Below are 9,499 nucleotides of genomic sequence, written 5' to 3' on the forward strand. Positions count from 1 at the left end.
TTTTTATCCCTTTAACCCAAATAATCATATTATTTTGTTCCTATATCTTTTTAGTTGCATTTAGATAGGTAAAATAGTAGACACTATGATTTTTCCAAAAAAAAAATTAAATAGAGAAAATTTTAGAATAGTTTAAACTCATAAATTAATGACATATAATATTTACATCAAAATATATCAATTTAAATAATTATGACATCAGAAAAAGTCTTAAAGAACTAAAATCTTGAAATAAAATTTTTTAGCGTAGAATTCTTAAAAGTATTAAGAGGAAAACATGGACACAGTTTGTTATAACAATTTTTACAAAACAATTTTGACCACTACAAATTAAAGTTATAACTCCCATTTATTTAGTGTTTTCTTTTATTTCATTTTATTTAAATTTTGAAGAGTCAAATATTTTTTCTACTTATATGATTTAATTGTATTTATTAAAATATTTTGCATGTTGAATAGTACTCTTTAGAAGTCAAATTGACTTATAAATACTTGTTGATTTATTTACTTGTTTGATAGCATAAAAGTATTTATTAGTCAAAATAGTCCAAAAAGTATAATAGTGTTTTGTCTGACCAAACCTTTTATCATTTATGACTAATGACTAATATTTTGTAATCCCTGAAATATTTATTGTGTTTAGCTATTCCTTTATTCGGTTATTCAGAAGTTTTTTTAATTGTAAAACTATTTTAAATTTATAACTTTTTTTTGTAAAATGAATTAGAAATACTTATTTAACACTTTTTACCAAACACACTAATTGTTAAATATTTTAACACTTGTATAAAACTAGTAAAGGTAGTCTGGACGTTGTCCAGGCCCAACATATAAGAATAGTGTATAATTTTATTATAGGTCATAGACTTGTGGTGCAAATATATACAATGACAAAATACTTAAAAATGAAAATTAAAATGTGCAAAACTTATATCTATCTTTAATGATAGTCTAATGGATTTAACCAAGATTCCTTATGTTTGTATTTGTTCTTCACAGTAACCTGGCAATAATTATAATTCAGAAAGTTCTTCTATACCCAAATAATTATAATTCATTATATATATATATATATATATATATATACACACACACACACACGCACAGAGCTTTAGGAAGGCAAACAAAAAGTTCAGAAATCTGCAAAAAACTGTAAGGGACAAAGAAATTACAAAAAAATTGCGAAGTACGATTGGGGAATCCAAATAAAAAAATTCAAAACTATTGACCAAAAAATTGAAGAAAATTGCTAGAAAAAACCACTGAAAAGTATGCTCACATGAGATACTACGCAATTGCTAACTCTACTAAACACCTGTAACGACTTGTTCTCGTCGTTATGAAAAAGCCAATGGGAAAGGAATTTGGGCCAGAAAACTTCTGAGTAGTAACTTGGAAATTTCTAGCCTAGGCTAGACTTGGACGAAATCTGAGTCATGTGAGGTTTAGGGCAATCCGGTAATTGATGGGGGATTTAATTATGAGTTTGATCACGTGAGTGGATAGCCAAAACATTAAGGAGCCTGTACGGCTTTACAGAATCAAATTCGAGCGAGTAAAACTCTCGAAACTGATCTTGGCGTGAAGGGGTAGTTTTAGAACGTCAAGGTTTGAAGGTGTGTAACGAAATGGGAGCTTGTAACTCAAATTCCGAATTTCTGTCTCCGTGCAAGCATGAATCGAATCTAAGAAAATGATTAAGTAAGAACAATTACATGCCATGAACTTGTTACTTGACTGTGTGACTATGTGCACTGTTCATTATGGGTGTAATTGTGACTGTGTTTGTGCTGACTGGATCGGGTGTCACGTTCCGACACACATATTGGATCGGATGTCACGTTCCGACACATATATTAGATCAGATGTCACGTTCCGACATATATATATTGGATCATGTGTCATTTTCTGACACACTAACAATTTGGGTGTGGGTTCCATGAGAGAACCACTTGTGATTATTACATTCATATTTACATGTCATTGATATTGGGAAATTGTATGTTGCTCCTAAAATGATAATTGAATTATGCATTTTGTATATGTGTGTTTACTGTGTTGTAATTACTTGTTTATATTTCGCTTACTGGAGTAGTTGCGTGATCCTACCAGTACACCGTGGTTTCGTGTACTGATACTGTACTTGATCTTTCTTTGTTGAGTACAGGGCATTTTTAGGCGGCTACTGACAGACCTCAGTTAGGAGATCATTGACCGAGACCAGATTCGAAGGTGAGCCAGTTCTTTCAGGATGCCATGGACCCATCATTAGTTTAGTCCATTTTTTTTCGAACTCAAACTACATATTTAGATTTTTACCTATGTTTAGTTTTCGGGGTTGCACCCCATTTTCTTAGACTTGTTGATTAGTAGAGTTTTGGTACAATGACTTTCAGGTCTAGAGCTTGAATTTCCGCGAGGGTTATGTTTAGTTGTTTTGCTAAACTTTCGGAGTTTATGAGAACTCATTATTTAGTTCATCATTTAAACCTGCTTTCGTATCTTTAAATGGTTTAGTTTCTCTAAGTTGTTTAGTCGGGTTGTAGTAGTGGTTCTCCCACCGGAGGGTTAGTGTGGGTGTCAATCACGGCGGTCTAGGTCGTGACAACACCAAATGGAAAAGGAGCATATGAGAGAACAGAGCCTCTGAATGGATGTATTTGACGGTGATGTACTTTTAAGGGGCGTTAAGGTTGATATGCTGGAAAGATAAACATGTGAATATGGAAATGTCTGAAATAACCTTCAAATTCAATGTATTTTTGTAACGACTTGTTTCCGTCGTTATAGAAATACCAACGGGGGGAAATTTGGGGCCGGAAAACTTTTTCGTAGTAGTTGGATTTTTCCAACCTAGTCCAGATTTGGACGAAATAGGAGTCTTTGAGGTGTAGGGAAATCTGGTAACAATCGGGTGAATCATTTCTGATTTTGATTGCATGAGTAGTTAGATAACTCGTTAAGGAATCCGTACGGATTTACGGAATTGAATTTGGGTGAGTAGAACTCCCACAATCAATCTTAGTGCGAAGGGTATTTTTCTGAGCGTCGTTGGTTAGAGGGGTGCTGTGAAATGGGGATTTTGGAATTCTTTAAATAGCTCATTGGTTCGTGCAAACCGCCTTAGCGAGGGTTTTGGCCGCTACAACGGGATGAGGGCCGCTGTGGCGGGCTCGATGCGACTTAAGGTCGTTAATAAACCCCTAAACGACTTTATTATGCACTTTCTGACTTTTAGAGCTAAGGAACGAACCCAGGCGACTCCTACTCTTTTTTCACCATTCTTGAGGTTAAAGGTAAGTTTTTCACTTCTCGGATCCATTTTTCGATCCGTATAACGTAATAGAATGAGTGAATATTGATGGGGGGAAGGTTTTGTTATAGATTATATGGTGGAAACAACCCTAAATTGGATAATTGGGATCATGGGTATGATCTAAGGGTCATAAAATTGTTAGTAATCCGGGTAATTAGTGATTGTTTATTGATTTTCGTATTATATTGATTATTTGTAGAACAAGAACAAGCGGAACGAATCCGGAAAGGGAAGGATCAAGTTTCTTAGGGTTTCAAGATTGTTTCAAGGTAGGTGATGGTTGTGATTCTATGATTGTGTGATGTATGTTTGTTCTTGCTTCATTATGATACTTGTATATGTATGAATGTTGCAATGTTGATCACACTTGTTGTAAATGAGATAGATGAATGATGATTGCTATGAAATCATGACTTAAACAACATAATTATGGGATCAGATATCACGTTTCGGTATGCTAACTGTTTAGGTTTGGGTCCCATGAGAGGACTAATGATTTGATATAAAATGTGAAGTTGTTCGTAGATGTTGATAATATTGTATATGTTGATATATATGCATGTGATTATATTGTTGTCTTGACTTGCTTATGTTGCAGGTAGTGGGATAGTCGCGTGATCCTACCAGTACACTGTGGTTGTGTACTGATACTGCACTTGTTCTTATTTTGTTGAGTACAGGGCATCTTCAAGCGGCTACTAACAGACCTCGCTTAGGAGATTAGTGATCGTTCGAATTCAAGGATGAGCCAATTCTTCCGGGCTACCATTTCATCTATGTCCACCATTTTCGGAATTAGACTATGTTCTAGTTAGTTGATTAGTTCATTAGATTGGGGTTGCATCCCTTCTTATTTAGACTTGTTGAACTTTAGATGTTTTGGTACATTGACTTTCAGGTCTAGGTTATTTCTTCCGCATTGTTAGTTCGTTGTTAGACTTTGTTGGAGTTTATGGGAACTCCCTATTTATTTTCTTATTATTTAACTTGTTTTCGTAACTTAAATGCCTTAGTTTTGTTTTAGTTGTTTGGTTTGGGTTGTAGTAGTGGTTCTCCCACCGGAGAGTTAGTGTGGGTGCCAATCACAACTGTCTGGGTCGTGACAAAGTTGGTATCATAGCCTAGGTTCATTGATCTCGATGTATCAAAACGAGTCTAATAGAGTCTCGCGGAACGGTACAAGGACACCTTTACTTTTCTTCGAGAGGCTATAGAACTTTAGGAAATTTCTATTTTTCTCTTGTCTCCTTTCGTGCTATAACTTGATTCCAATTGGTTTTCTGTCGATTCAAATTGGTATCTAACCTCCTTCACTCTTCTGTCCGCAGATGGTTAATTCTAGATTCAACGACGTTAGGCCCGTAGCTCCCGTCAATGCTCTAGCTGAGAAATCTGCAGCGAGAGGTCGTGGTCGAGGCAGGAGTATAGGATGAGCTAGGGGTAGAGGCCGTGGAAGAGTAGCGTCTGCTGGAAATGGAGCTCCTGTTGAGAATGCTCCTATGAATATGAACCCTCTTGCGCATCATGAAGAGATAGAAGAGAATGTTGATGCTGATGTTGAGGATTTGGGACAAGAGGAAGAGGTGCATGCTGAGACTACCGATGTCCCCCCCATAGACCCAGTGTTAGCTCGACAGATCATGTCATTATTGAAATGGTTGGTTGGTTGGTCCTGGAGTGCTTCTTTCTGCTCAAGCAACTCAAGCTCCTATTAATCCTATTGTTGCTAGCATTGCGCCCAAGGTGGGTGAGACTGGAGGTAATGATGTTTTCTTTCGTCCTTTGTTGGGTTCTATTATGACTGGTAATGAGCATGAAATGTTGACTAAGTTTCTGAAGCTAAAGCCTCATGTGTTTTTTGGTTCTGAGAATGAGGATGCTTGTGAGTTCATTCTGAATTGTTATGAGAGGCTTCATAAACTGGGTATTGTTCATCAGCATAGGATTGAGTTTGTGTCTTTCCAACTTCAAGGTGAGGCTAAGCAGTGGTGGAGAACTTATATGTAATGCAGATCTTCTACTTTACCTCCACTTACTTAGACTCAATTTCATGCTCTGTTTCTAGAGAAGTATGTGCCTAGGACTTTGAGGGATCGCAAGAAGGATGAGTTCATGGCTTTGGAGCAAGGTAGTATGACTGTGACTGCTTATGAGGCCAAGTTCCATACTTTGTCTAGATATGCTACTTAATTGGTGACTACTGAGGAAGAGAGAATCCGGTTATTTATTAGGGGATTAAATTCTGAGTTGCAAGTATTATCTGTTCATATGATTTCTGCAGGGAGGAACTTCAATGAAGTAACATACTATGTTAAGAAAGTAGAGGGGGTGGGGTGAGACAGTCAAGCTAAGGCATGGGCAAAAAGGGCCAAGAACTCAGGTAACTTTCAAGGTTCTTATTCCAAGAGGTCCGGAAGGCAAATGCTTGCAGCTAAGCCAATTCAGTCCGCTATGCCCACTCTGCAGGTAGTTACTCGAAAACTCCATCTCATAATTTTCAGGATAGCCAGGGAGTCGCGCCTTCGATGGGCGACATACCATCTTTTGATTGTACTTGTTACAAATGTGGAGAACCTGGGAATATGAGGAGAAATTATCCCCACCCACGTGTGTTAGATTCCGCGCAGCAGCAGTCTAGAGCAGTGGTACCCGTGGTAAATGGTAATAATGGTAGAGGACGTCCACAATGTGGGCGATGAGGTAATCAGCGAGACCGTTGAGGTAAAGGAAATGGTAATGTAGGCAGAAGTAATGTGCAACCAGGCAAGGAAGTGGTTCCTCAAGATGATATGGCTCAGTGTTATGCCTTTCCGTGCAAGAATGAGGTAGAGGCGTCTGACGCGATGATCACAGGTACTATTCTTGTCTGTGACCAGATGACTAATGTGTTATTTGATCTGGGTTCTACTTATTCTTATGTATCTGTGAGATTTGCCTCAAAGTGATATAATTTGCGATATACTTGATGCCCCTATCCATGTTTCTAGCCCAGTTGGAGAGTCGGTCATAGTTACCCATGTCTATCGTGCTTGTCTTATTTTGTTTATGGATTTTCAGACTTGGGCTGATTTGGTGATTTTGGATATGACTGACTTTGACATAATCTTAGGTATGACTTAGTTGTCCCTTTATATGCCGTACTTAATTGTAATACTAAGTCCGTCACTCTATAAATTCCGGGAAGGGAAAAATTAGAGTGGGAAGGGGTGTACAAGACTAAGCGAACTAAGATCATATCCTCCATTTGGGCTAAGAAATTGATAGGGTAGGGTTGTTTGGCTTATTTGACTCATATTAGGGATGTTGAGTTTGAGGCTCCATCCATTAGGTTTATTCATGTGGTGTCAGAATTTATAGAAGTGTTTCCTAATGGTTTGCATGGTATGCCTCCGGATAAATATATAGATTTTTGTATTGATTTAGAGCCTGGTACGCGTCCCATTTCTATCTCTCCATATCGCATGGCTCTGACAGAATTAGAAGAGCTTAAGGATCAAATCGAAAAGCTTCTTGATAAGGGATTTATTCGTCCTAGTGCTTCCCCATGGGGTGCTCCAGTTTTGTTTGTTAAGAAAAATGATGGTAGTATGAGAATGTGTATAGATTATCGGCAATTGCATAGGGTCACTATTCGAAACAAGTACTCCTTGCCTCGAATATATGATCTTTTTGACCAATTGCAAGGTGCATCAGTATTCTTTAAGATTGATGTAAGATCCGATTACCATAAATTGAAATTTAGGCCTGAGGATGTGCCTAAGACGGCGTTTAGAACTCGCTATGGACACTATGAATTCCTAGTTATGTCGTTTGGTTTGACCAATGCGCCTGCAGCTTTCATGAGTTTGATGAATGGGGTGTTTAAACCGTTCCTTGATTCGTTTGTTATAGTGTTTATTAATGATATTTTGGTCTATTCGAAAAGTGAGGAAGAGCATGCCGACCATCTTCGTAGTGTTTTGGGTGTTATTGGGAAGCAAAAACTATATGCTAAATTTTCTAAGTGTGAATTTTGGTTGAAATCGATTGCATTTTTGGGGCACGTAGTTTCAAAATAAGGGGTAATGGTAGATCCCCAAAAGATTGAGGCGGTTAAGAATTGGGTTAGGCCTAGCTCTGTGACGGAAGTTAAGAGTTTTGTGGGGCCGCTAGCTATTATCATCGATTTGTGAAAATTTTTGCTTTCATTGCCACTCACTTGACTAACTTGACCAAAAAAGAGATACCATTTGAATGGACTGAAAAATGTGAGGAGAGCTTCCAAAAGCTCAAAACTCTTTTGACCACCGCACCCATTCTAGCATTACCGGTTGAAGGTAAGGATTTTATTGTTAATTGTGATGCTTCACATTCTGGTTTGGGTGTTGTGTTGATGCATGATAAGAATGTTATACCTTATGCCTCGCGTCAATTGAAGGTGCATGAGAGGAGTTATCCAACACATGATTTGGAGTTGGCAGCGGTAGTGTTTGCTCTTAAGATCTGGCGGCATTAACTCTATGGTGTTAAGTGTGAAGTGTTTACTGATCATCGTAGTTTGCAGCATATGTTCACTCAAAAAGGATCTGAATTTGAGACAACGAAGGTGGATGAAGTTATTTAAAGATTATGATGTGACCATTCAATACCATCCGGGCAAGGCAAATGTGGTGGCAGACTCTTTGAGTCGAAAAACGGTGAGTATGGATAATTTAGCTTGCTTAAGTGTATCCAAGCGACCTTTGGCTAAGGAAATTCAGACCTTAGAGTCTAAGTTCATGCAGTTGGGCATCTCAGAAAGAGGTGGGGTGTTAGCTAGCATTGAAGTGAGGGCCATATTCATTGAGGAGATCAAGGCCAAACAATTTAAGGATGAGAATTTGGAGGAGCTTAGAAAGAAGAATGTGAATGGTAAGGCACAAGAAACCACTCTTGATACGGATGGTGTGCTCAATTTTAAAGGAAAAACTTGTGTTTCTAAAGTAGATGACTTGATTGAGAAATTATTGGCGGAATCTCATGGTTCGCGATATTCTATTCATCCGGGTGTGATCAAGATGTATCGAGATTTGAAGCAAATTTATTGGTAGCCGGGCATGAAGAAAGACATAACGGAGTTTGTGGCGTAATGTCAAAATTGTCAATAAGTGAAGTATGAATATCAAAGGCCGGCAGGTTTACTTCAAAGAATGCCAATTCCGGAATGGAAGTAGGAAATAATAGCCATGGATTTTGTGGTTGGTCTTCCCAAGACTTTGGGAAGTTTGATTCTATTTGGGTAGTGGTTGATAGATTGACCAAGTCAGCCCATTTTATTTCGGTAGAATAGCTTATAATGTTGAGCAATTGGCTAAGGTCTATGTGAAAGAGATATAATGAGGTTGCATGTGGTACCCCTCTCTATCATCTCAGATCGTGGTACCCAATTCACATCCAAATTTTGGAGGAAATTGCATGATGAATTGGGCACACAACTCATTTTTAGTACAACCTTCCATCCACAGACAGGCAATCGGAGAGAACTATTCAAGTATTAGAAGACATGTTGTGGAAATGTGTGCTTGATTTGAGGCACTCTATGAGAGAGTATGTAGATCACCTATATGATGGTTTGAGGCTGGAGATGTGAAACCTTTGGGGGTAGATTTAGTGAAAGATGCTCAAGATAAGGTGAGGAGTATTCAAGCTAAGCTTTTAGCAGTCCAGAGTAGACAGAAGAAGTATGCGGATCATAAGGTAAGTGACATGGCGTTTCAAACCGGTGAGAATGTTTTTCTTAAGGTATCACCCATGAAAGGGGTGATGAGATTTGGTAAAAAAGGAAAGCTAAGTCCGCGATACATTGGTCCATTTGAGATTCTTGAATATGTGGGACCTGTAACGTATAGATTGGCTTTACCTCCTAATATATTGGGTGTTCATATGATATTTCATGTATCCATGTTAAAGAGGTATCATGGTGACGGGGATTATATCATAAAGTGGGACTCTATTGTGTTAGACAAGGACCTCCTAGATGAGGAGGAACAGATTGCAATTCTTGATCGTGATATGCGTAAGTTGAGGACCAAGGAGATTAGTCTGTGAAAGTTCAATGGAAGTATCGTCCAATTGAGGAAGCTACTTGGGAAACCGAGAGGGACATGCGAGACAAGTATCCCCAATTGTTCATCGATTCAGGTACTACTTCATTCTTTCCTTAGC

The sequence above is a fragment of the Solanum tuberosum genome, unplaced genomic scaffold (genome assembly GCF_000226075.1).
Source record: "Solanum tuberosum cultivar DM 1-3 516 R44 unplaced genomic scaffold, SolTub_3.0 scf00086, whole genome shotgun sequence".
Taxonomy (NCBI): domain Eukaryota; kingdom Viridiplantae; phylum Streptophyta; class Magnoliopsida; order Solanales; family Solanaceae; genus Solanum; species Solanum tuberosum.